Genomic DNA, 9861 nt, shown 5'->3' with positions numbered 1-9861 from the left:
AACCATGAACTTGTAGAGTCAGGATTCAAACCCAGCACAGCGTGGCTTCGGAGCCGACTTTCTCTCCACTGTCCTACCCTGTTGACTCAGAGCTTCTGTGAAGACAGAGGTCCAACGCGACCAGAAGGAAGGTGCACTTGTACTTGGAACTGTTTGAGGTTGTTTGCATTTCCTGTACGCTGGCCTAAGGTTATTTGGGGCTATCAACTAATAAACAAAGCAGCACAATAAATATTTTGGATTTTTGAAATTGTATTGGATTGTGTCTAGTGAGAACTTAGGGAAGTGAGAAAGAGCAAAGTCAGCAAGAAATCAGAATGATCTCATTTTAATTTTAAACCTGCCTTATTCTAAAATGCATCTTGCAGAATTGTAGATATATATACAGCACTGCATTAAAAGTCATGTACAAAAGGATTTGGGTTGTGTGAGTTTATTTAAAAAAATTGTAGACGTGCTATTTTCAACAGTTAATTTACTTATTAGAGGTGACTTCTTTCACCTGCCTCTCTCTGGCTCCTGTAAATGTCTGCGCTCCTCTTCCCTCTGTTGTTCACCATCCTGCTGGTAGCCGACCCATCAAGCTGGCTGGCAGGAAAATTACAGCGCATTTAGACCCAGCGACAACACTCTGGCCCCACGTGTTTACGGAGGAGTCAGGGTGGGATTTTAATGCATTGATGGGTCATTATTAGGAAGTGATGGTGACTTCTTCCACTTCGGGTCAAGACCATCTGTCCATCTGTGTAGGAAAGCCATTTGTGAAGTTTTGTCCAGTGAAGAACTGGGCTTCTAGGAAAAAGCCACTGTAAGTGGTTACAGGCAGAAGGGGTGATGTCTAACAAGCCTTGAAAATCCATCACCTCTCCACAAAAGTCAAAAACACAAGACTAACAGCTTTCTGTGTGACACAGAGAGGAAAATGTCCTGTGCCCAGCCCCTTTCTCACCATGGAAGTGAACTTGAGCATGGGGTCGTGGTGACTCAGCGAGGCGCCTCACCTCTTTGAGTCCACTTCTCATCTGCCAAGATCTAGGAATTCAATCCAAGTCTCCCAGGTGGGTGGTAGAGCCCCAGCCAGCCAGCTGGCTCCAGCATCTGTGTTAGCAGGAAGCAGGAAGCAGGTGCTGGAGCCACGGATCAAATCCAGGAGGTCCCATAGGAGTTGCAGGTGTCTTACCCAGCGTCCTAACTTAATGGACAAATGCCTGCCCCTATAAAATCATTTTTTACAAAGCAAAAGCTAGAAATACTGAAGTTATTCAAATTAAAGAAACTCACATGACATGGAACTAGAAATGTTAAGAGCATATAAATTAGCTAATTCCACAAACATTGCAAACTAACCATCTGTGAGATAGCGTTCACCTCTCTTCTTTCACATGGATACAATATGCACATTTGTGTCATGTTGATCCTGGCAAAAATCAGAGATACCAAAATATTCTTCAGTTTTATAAACTGTGAAGTTAGTTTTAACAACATTCTATATGAACGCCAAACTCCAATATTTCATAGATATCTTTTATCATGTCAGAGGAATGACATTTAGTTTTAACAGTTATTGGCACCATAACATATAGGTTTATTGATAATAATGATCTTTTACTTGCATATGATCTGAGTATGAACTGTCGCTCCCCCTCTTCGTGGAGGAACGATACTAAGCCCTGCCTAGGCTTCATATCCGAGTCACGGCACCATTATGTCGCTCCCCCTCTTCGTGGAGGAACGACACTAAGCCCTGCCTAGGCTTCATATCCGAGTCACGGCACCATTATGTCGCTCCCCCTCTTCGTGGAGGAACGACACAGGACCCTGTGCTGTTCTTCTGTCTGCTCGGCCCTCCCCGGGTTTGCTGCTGGTTCTTCCCGGGTTGGCTGCTGGTCCTTCCCGGGTTGGCTACCATCCCTTCCACCTCCGTGGAAGGGTGGTTCCCCCTGCCACATTCCCCACTTCCACGGGGGAGCGGCACACCGCCGGCCGGCTCTCTCGGGGGCTGCACAGGTGTTCCTTCAGATAGATGTTCCCCTTAGATGTTCCTGGTGCATGTTGTCTCTCCTCCTTTATAGTCCTCTTCCACCAATCCCAACTCTGCTACCCACACGCCGAGTGCGCTGCTCTCCTGCAATCAGGAGCAGGATCAGCTCCTGCAGGTCATCACCCAAGCTAGCGAGAGGCAGCTGCGTAGAAGTTGTTTCTCCCTTCTCAGCGCCATATTGTGGGAGAGCAGATGCATAGAATAAGTCTTAATTCCAGTAACTTAGTCTAGTCCGAGTTGCTCCCCACATGAACAAAATATTTTATTATTAAAATATTTTTGATGTTCTTAAATAAGAGGGTAGCTATACATATTTTAATATTTTATTATAAAGCAATCTGAAATGAATAGCGATGCTGTGTTTGTGCTCAGAAGGCAACCGTTCAGGTGTCTTCGTAGCTTAAGTTATGTTCCTGGGCAGTAGGAAGGGCTACTTAAACAACATGAGAAATTTTAGCAAAGCACGTTTTCACAATGCTCTCTCGCCTCACTGATGTTGGAACTATTTCTTTCGAACATCTGTCAACTTTGCTTTCGAGTAGGTCGCTAGGTCTCCCCAGTGCTTTCATTATCTGGCTTCAAAAACAAAACCATTTTGATCCCTTCCACAGTTCATAGTTCTCAGAATAGACATTTTTCTGGAAACCACAGTATTTTGAGATGTTTTGAATAATTCTTTAGTAGGCAAAAACCTCTCAATGAACCTGCATTAACTATGCTTCTACATAGGAGGGAGTTTTAAAAAAATTCATGGAAATACATATTATGAAAAAATTATGAATAGGCTTAAATTTTTTTTAATGAGGAAGTTGAAAATTTTATAATGTTTCCTATTTTGCTGCAGAGCGGCTGCTTCACTGTATGAAACAGCACCAGCAAAGACAGTATATTGTAAAATTAAGAGAGCATTGTTCTGGGTCGGCGCTTTGGTGCAATGGAGAAAGCCGCTGCCTGCAGTGCTGACGTCCCGTATGGGCGCCGGTTCAAGTCCCGGCTGCTCCACTTCCTATCCAGCTCTCTGCTATGGCCTGGGAAAGCAGTGGAAGATGGCCCAAGTGCTTGGGCCCCTGTACCCGTGTGGGAGACCTGGAAGAAGCTCCTGGCTCCTGGCCTCAGATTGGCTTATCTCCAGCCATTGTAGTCAACTGGGTAGTGGACCAGCTGGCGGAAGACCTCTCTCTCTACCTCTCCTCTCTCTGTGTAACTCTGACTTTCAACTACATAAATAAATATTAAAAAAAAGAGTATTGTTCTTTCTCTGGCTCTGTACAACTAACAAAAACTGGTGTGTATTCCCAGTTACTTCCAACGGAAAGATAATTACATATTTTGACCCCAATCCAAGGATGGGTATAAACAAGTTACAATATTACATAAGGCTTAAGCTAACAATGTTATCCTTGAATTACATTATTTGTATAACTAGTTTTTACTACAGATAACTTCATGTATTCTGAATACTAGTGCCTAGAGCCTCGTATAAAAATCACAAGGTACTGGGAAAAGATGCATATTGTGTCCATTGGCGATCATTACAAAGTTAGGGGAGAGTTTCTTCCAGTAGCAGAGTGGAAAGTAGTATTTCTTCTATCAATATTGCTAAAAGTTGCTGTTTTAAGTCCTGTCTGCCGCTGATTTAAGATAACTGCTGGATTGAGTTATCCATACTAGTTCGTGTAAGGGTTCCACTTTCATTCCTCAATAGATTTTATGCATTTCTCATAGGCTTCCTCACTCACGAGTTCATCTGGTTCTGAAGGGTTACTCAGTGTCATCTTGATCCGCCAACCATCTTTTTTTTTTTTTTTTTAGATTTTATTTATTTATTTGAGAGGTAGAAATTACAGACAGTGAGAGGAAGAGACAGAGAGAAAGGTCTTCCTTCTGCTGGTTCACTCCTCAGTTGGATGCAACGGCTGGAGCTGCGCTGATCCGAAGCCAGGAGCCAGGCACCTCCTCCAGGTCTTCCCATGTGGGTGCAGGGGCCCAAGGACTTGGGCCATCTTCTACTGCTTTCCCAGGCCACAGCAGAGAGCTGGATGGGAAGAGGAGCAGCCGGGACTAGAACCAGCGCCCATATGGGATGCCAGTGCTGTAGGCAGAGGATTAACCTACTTTGTCACAGCGCTGACCCCTAGCCAACCATCTTCATAACAAGATTTGTTGACGAGTCCTGGGTTTTCTGCAAGGGCTTCATTAATTTCAGTTACTTCTGCTAGAAGAGAGTAGAGTTCACTAGCAGCTTTCACACTTTCCAAAGCACCAAACTCATTGTGGCTCAGAAAAAAAATGGAAACTTTAGAAGGTTCCAGTAATGAGGATGAACCTCATATCAGACTATCTTCCCACAGATAACAAAGATAAAATCTTGTTTATTCAATGTTGTTACAACTTCAGGCAGACTACAATAAACAACACCTCCCAAAGCTTCCTTTGCAACAATTGCTGATTTCCACCATTGCAATACCATTTTCTGTTGCTATCCATTCATATTTCTCTGTGAATTTACAAACCGAGAGCAGAGCGGGTCCCGTGCACAGTGTCTGGACGGCGCCCACCTGCAGTCGCCAGGGCAGAGGCGAGCAGGCTGCAGGCTGTGGCCCACACACTCCACGCCATTCAAAGCCTTACAATTATTTTGTATTAAAATAGATCTACCTTTTCATTCCATTTTCCATGGACTTTTTGAAGCATGCTTGTACTTCAAAATATACCGATATGTTCCATAACCAGAGTAAGACGGTCTTGCCATTCTTGTTGCCCATTTAATTGTTTTTATGGTTTTAACATTTTTGTCACATTTGGCTTGAGTTTTTAAAAAATGACTTCTAAAAGCCAATATAAACCAGTTATTATTTCTTCATTTACTTCTGAGTAATGCCTACAAGAGGCAACAACTCAGCTCAGAGCAAAGTGAGATTTAGTGTTTGCCTTTCTGAATGCCCTGAGTGAGCCTAAGAAAGCAACACACCTGCAAGAGAGCCACAACATTACAAGTGCTTCTCTCCCCTGAAGGTGAAGGCATGTTCAAAGTCAAGTTCCTGCTGAACAGAACTTTCATTGTCGTCTCCTGGGCCAGAGAAGCCTCAGAAAACTGCTGTTTGTGTTGCCATGGGCAGTCTGTTAGGCGGAGCCGGACTCCCGGCAGTCAGGCAAATGAATGTGTTCAATTCCGGCAGAGTCGTTTCTCAGGCACAGGTCCTCACCGATGCCTAACTGTTTGCCAGACCAGTCTCAGTTTCTAGAGAATTTTTTCCCCTCCTAACAAGGATTTAGAAAAGAAAGACAAAGCTTTAAAAATTTTTTTAATTTTGTAAACATTCTTTTGTAAAATTATTTATTATTCATTTTTTGAAAAATATGTTCTCACTTTTATTTATGTGAAAGGCAGAGTTACAAGGAGGCAGAGGCAGAGAGGTCTTCCATCTGCTGGTTCACTCCCCAAATGGCCTCAGTGGCCGGAGCTGTGCTGATAGAAGCCAGGAGCCTGGAGCTTCTCCCAAGTCTCCAGTGCAGGTGTAGGGACCCAAGGACTTGGGCCATCTTCCACTGCTTTCCCAGGCCACAGCAGAGAGCTGGACTGGAAGTAGAGCAGCCAGGACTTGAACCAGTGCCCATATGGGATGTGGGCCCTGCAGGCAACAGCTTAATCAGATATGCCACGGTGCCGGCCCCAATTTATTTATTTTTGAAAGTCAGGGTTGCAGAGATAGAGGTACAGATCGGGGGGGGGGGGGGAGAGATGACAGAGAGAGAGAGAGAGAGAGAGAGATGAGAGAGAGAGAGAGAGAGAGAGAGAGAGATCTTCCATCTTCTCTCTAACTCTCTAGATGGTCACAGCGGTCAGGACTGGGCCAGATCAAAGCCAAGGGCCAGGAGCTTCATCCAGGTCTCCCACATGGGTGGCAGGGGCCCAAGCACTTGGGCCATCTTCCACTCCTTTACCTAGGCCATTATCAGGGAGCTGAATTGGAAGTGGAGCAGCAGGGATACAAACTGGCACCCATATGGGATGGCAGTGTGGCAGGCGGTGGCCTCACCTGCTGGCCCACAATGCTGCCCCACATTCTGTTATTAAATTACATATTCTTCCCTGCTAGAATGCTGAGACCACATCCTCAAGGCTTATTCATTCATTGCTCCAGCCACCTTCCAGCGAAGTGTCTGGCCTATATGAATTACTCAGTTCTATAAATGAATAAATAAAAAGGCTGTCTTTATTAAGACACTTTGCAACTTAAAAGTCATCTGTTCAAAACTGACCATAGAAGAACTGTCTTTCAAAGAAGTAGTCACTATTTTTTTAAAAAACTTTTAGTGTTGTATTTTTTTAAGATTTATTTTATTTATTTAAGAGGGAGAGTGACAGAAAGAGGGGAGAGACAAAGAGAAAGAGATCTTCCATCTACTGGTTCACTCCCCAAATGGCCACAGCAACTGGGACTGTGCCAGGTAAAGCCAAGAGCCTGGAACTCCATCCAGGTTCCCTACCAGGTAGCAGGGTTCCAAGCACTTGGGCCTATCCTCTACTGCTTTCTCAGGTGCATTAGCAGAGAACTGGATTGGAAGTGGAGCTGCTGGGAGTCGAAACTCCACTCTGATATGGATGCCAACATCGTGGGCAGCACTTAACCCTCTGCACCACAACACTAATCCCAGAAGGAGCCATTATTCCTCCTAAGAAATAGCAGTGAGTTCTGCAAGGTCAGCCATCCAATAGGGCCTAATTTCAAGCTCAATTCTGTGTTATTGCACCCAGTGCCAATTTGATTGACAGGTTACCCACAAGCAGCTTTTGATTTTCAAGTAGAATGAAGCAGGACAGAGCTGCCCAAGGCTCCTGTGCAACAACCAGAAAACTGGATAAATGACAAACACACATCCTTCAATCACCAGGCAGCTGTGAGTGCCATGTTTACCGGCTGACTTGGAATTGCAGTGGGGCTCCTCTGGAGTAAGCAGAGAATCCCCTGCTGTTGTCTTCATGAGGGCATTTGCGATCGCAGCACGGGGGGGGGGGGGGAGTCTGCAGAAGGAAGAGGTACCCAGGAAGCTGTGTGCAGGCTCGCCTCACAGACTGGAACTGCGAGCCATGCAAAAATGGAGTTCTGAGGTTGTCTGAAGGAAGCTGAGAGGCTGGGGTTGGAAAAGCAAAGTGAACCCTTCTAGAATTCTCTATTGCCCAGGAAACAACACTTCTGCTGGGGGGAGGAGACCTATTTCAGATGCATAACTGGACTCCCCCAGGAGATATCTGCCACATTGGAAGCATCAGGGAGAAGGAGGCGAAAATGGATGAGTTTCTCAGACTGGGATCGGTGAGTCACCTGTTCGTCACCTGGGCACAGGTCGAGTAAAAGGTTTCAGAAGGCTGAAGCCTCACAGGCTGGAAGCATTAGAGAACAACATCTGAGATTGGCAGAGACACAGAAATTAGGGAGGAAGTTCCAGACAGGCCACAAAACCCGAGCATATTCTCTGTCCAGATATTTAGCTGACTAACATATTATGCAGGACAAGGGGAGACTGCCCCAAAGTCCAAAGTTTGAAACAGGCAGCAGCTGGAGGCAATGCAAATAAAGTAGATGAATAATAGTCAGGAAGACAGAGTTTGCAGTTGATCCCAGCCAAGTTAACTTCCAACTTCCTGGTGGAAAAAAAAAGATCAATAAAGCTCAGAAGAAAAATCCGATAGACTTTAAAGCCACTGCCTGTTCTCTATGGCGTCTGGTTTGACACCAAAATGTACTAAAAAGGAAGACAACAGAAACTGACTCCTAATGAGAGCCCTGATGTCAGAGTTAACAGACAGAGGCTTCAAAGAAGGGACTAAAACAGATATATTTTAAGCATTATAGAAAAATATGAGTGGTTATTAAAGATAGGTGTCTCAAAGAGAATAGTGACAGCAATTTTAAAAGAATAGGTTAAATATTTAAAGTAATAGCTGATTGTCACAAATAAGAGTAAGAAAACAGAAACACAAGACAGCTGAGATGCGTAATAAACAAGTAGCAGAACGGGAGATCTAAATACAACCATCTCAGTGGCTGCATGGATTCAGAGGTCTCCGCACCAGCTGCCAGCTGGGTGACTCACGGGGGGACTCAGACAACTCAGCACAAATCAAACTAACGCCTGAGATTTATCACAGTAAAGGATTTCGTGCAAGAACAGCAAGACAAGGTACACACAGGCAAAGGTCACGCGAAGGGTTCTCAGTCCTTTGTGCTTTGGAACATCCCACTGCTGTGTTCTCTCCAGCTTCACCTTATGGAGGCGTGTTCAAGGTTTCTCCATCCACAGAAGCCCATTTGGGTCATCACCAAAGCTCTAACTCAGAGTTGAGCGCATTAACACATATAACTGCTCCACCAGCAGCCCTAGTGCAGAAGCCATGGCACAGCATGCATCTTCATGTTTGCTTTAAAACTGCTGACCAACTGGTTCATCCTGACCCACTGCTTTGCGTGTAGAGAATAACACCATCACTTAGCAGTGACGTAAACGTTACAGGACTTTTGTTCTCGGCGTTTGGCTAAAAGTCACTCTGATGCCTACAGAAATGAGCCAGAATTGAATAAAGCCCAAGTGTCATCTTAATTCTTTTCTTGTCACGTTAAACAATCAGAAGGCAGAGATTGTCATAGTGAATACGAAGTCAAGAACCAATAATAAGGTGTCTTAAAAGGAGATGCACTTGGCTGGCGCAGCGGCTCACTAGCCTAATCCTCCGCTTGCGGCACCGACACCCCAGGTTCTAGTCCCGGCTGGGGCACCGGATTCTGTCCCAGTTGCTCCTCTTCCAGTCCAACTCTCTGCTGTGGCCCGGGAAGGCAGTGGAGGATGGCCCAAGTGCTTGGGTCCTGCACCCACATGGAAGACCAGGGGGAAGCACCTGGCTCCTGGCTTCAGATTGGCGCAGTGCTGGCCGTAGCAGCCATTTGGGGGGTGAACCAACAGAAGGAAGACCTTTCTCTCTGTCTCTCTCTCACTGTCTAACTCTGCCTGTTTAAAAAAAAAGGAGATGCAATTAAAATGCTTAGATACAAGAAGATGAAAAGTTTTACAAAGATCCACACTTGAGTATGCAAAGAAAACTGGAATGATCCTATTATTAGACAAAATATCCTAGTATTAGACAAAGTTGACTTCAGCTACAAAGTATTTCTAGAAACAAAGAGGGGTATTTTTTAATAATACAATGGCCAATACTTCAGTAAAATATAACAACTATAAATGTAAATGTGCTTACTTACAGAACTTCAAAATACAAAAAGGAAAATCTGGGGCCAGTGTTTGGCGTAGCGGTTAAAGCTGCCACCTGCATTGCCGGCATCCTGGCTGTTCCACTTCTGTTCCACCTCTCTGCTATGGCCTGGGAAGGCAGTAGAAGATGGGTCAAGTCTTTGGGCTCTGGCCCCCGTGTGGGAAAACCTGGAGGAAGCTCCTGGCTCCTGGCTTTGGATCGGCCCTCTCCCTCTTCCTCTCCCACTCCCTCTCCCTCTCCCTCTCCTTCTCCCTCTCCCTCTCCCTCTGAACTTCAAATAAATAAATAAATCCTTTTAAAAAATGCTTTATACAATAAAAGGAATTTGTTTCTTCAGGTGTGGATCAGTCGGGGTTACATTTCTCTTTAAAATTTTTAGTGTTGGGGCTGGCACTGTGGCTTCATAAGTTAAGCATTCACTTGCGCTGCCAGCATCCCATCAGGGTGCTGGTTCGAGGGCTGGCATTGTGGGGTAGCTGTCACCTGCTACACAGCATCCTATATGAGTGCCGCTTTGAATACTGGCTGCTCCACTTTCTAATGCACCTGG

Source organism: Oryctolagus cuniculus, chromosome 5, assembly GCF_051225735.1.
Source record: "Oryctolagus cuniculus isolate XC-2025 breed Fujian yellow rabbit chromosome 5, ASM5122573v1, whole genome shotgun sequence".
NCBI lineage: Eukaryota > Metazoa > Chordata > Mammalia > Lagomorpha > Leporidae > Oryctolagus > Oryctolagus cuniculus.
Note: the sequence above shows the minus strand (reverse complement) of the source record.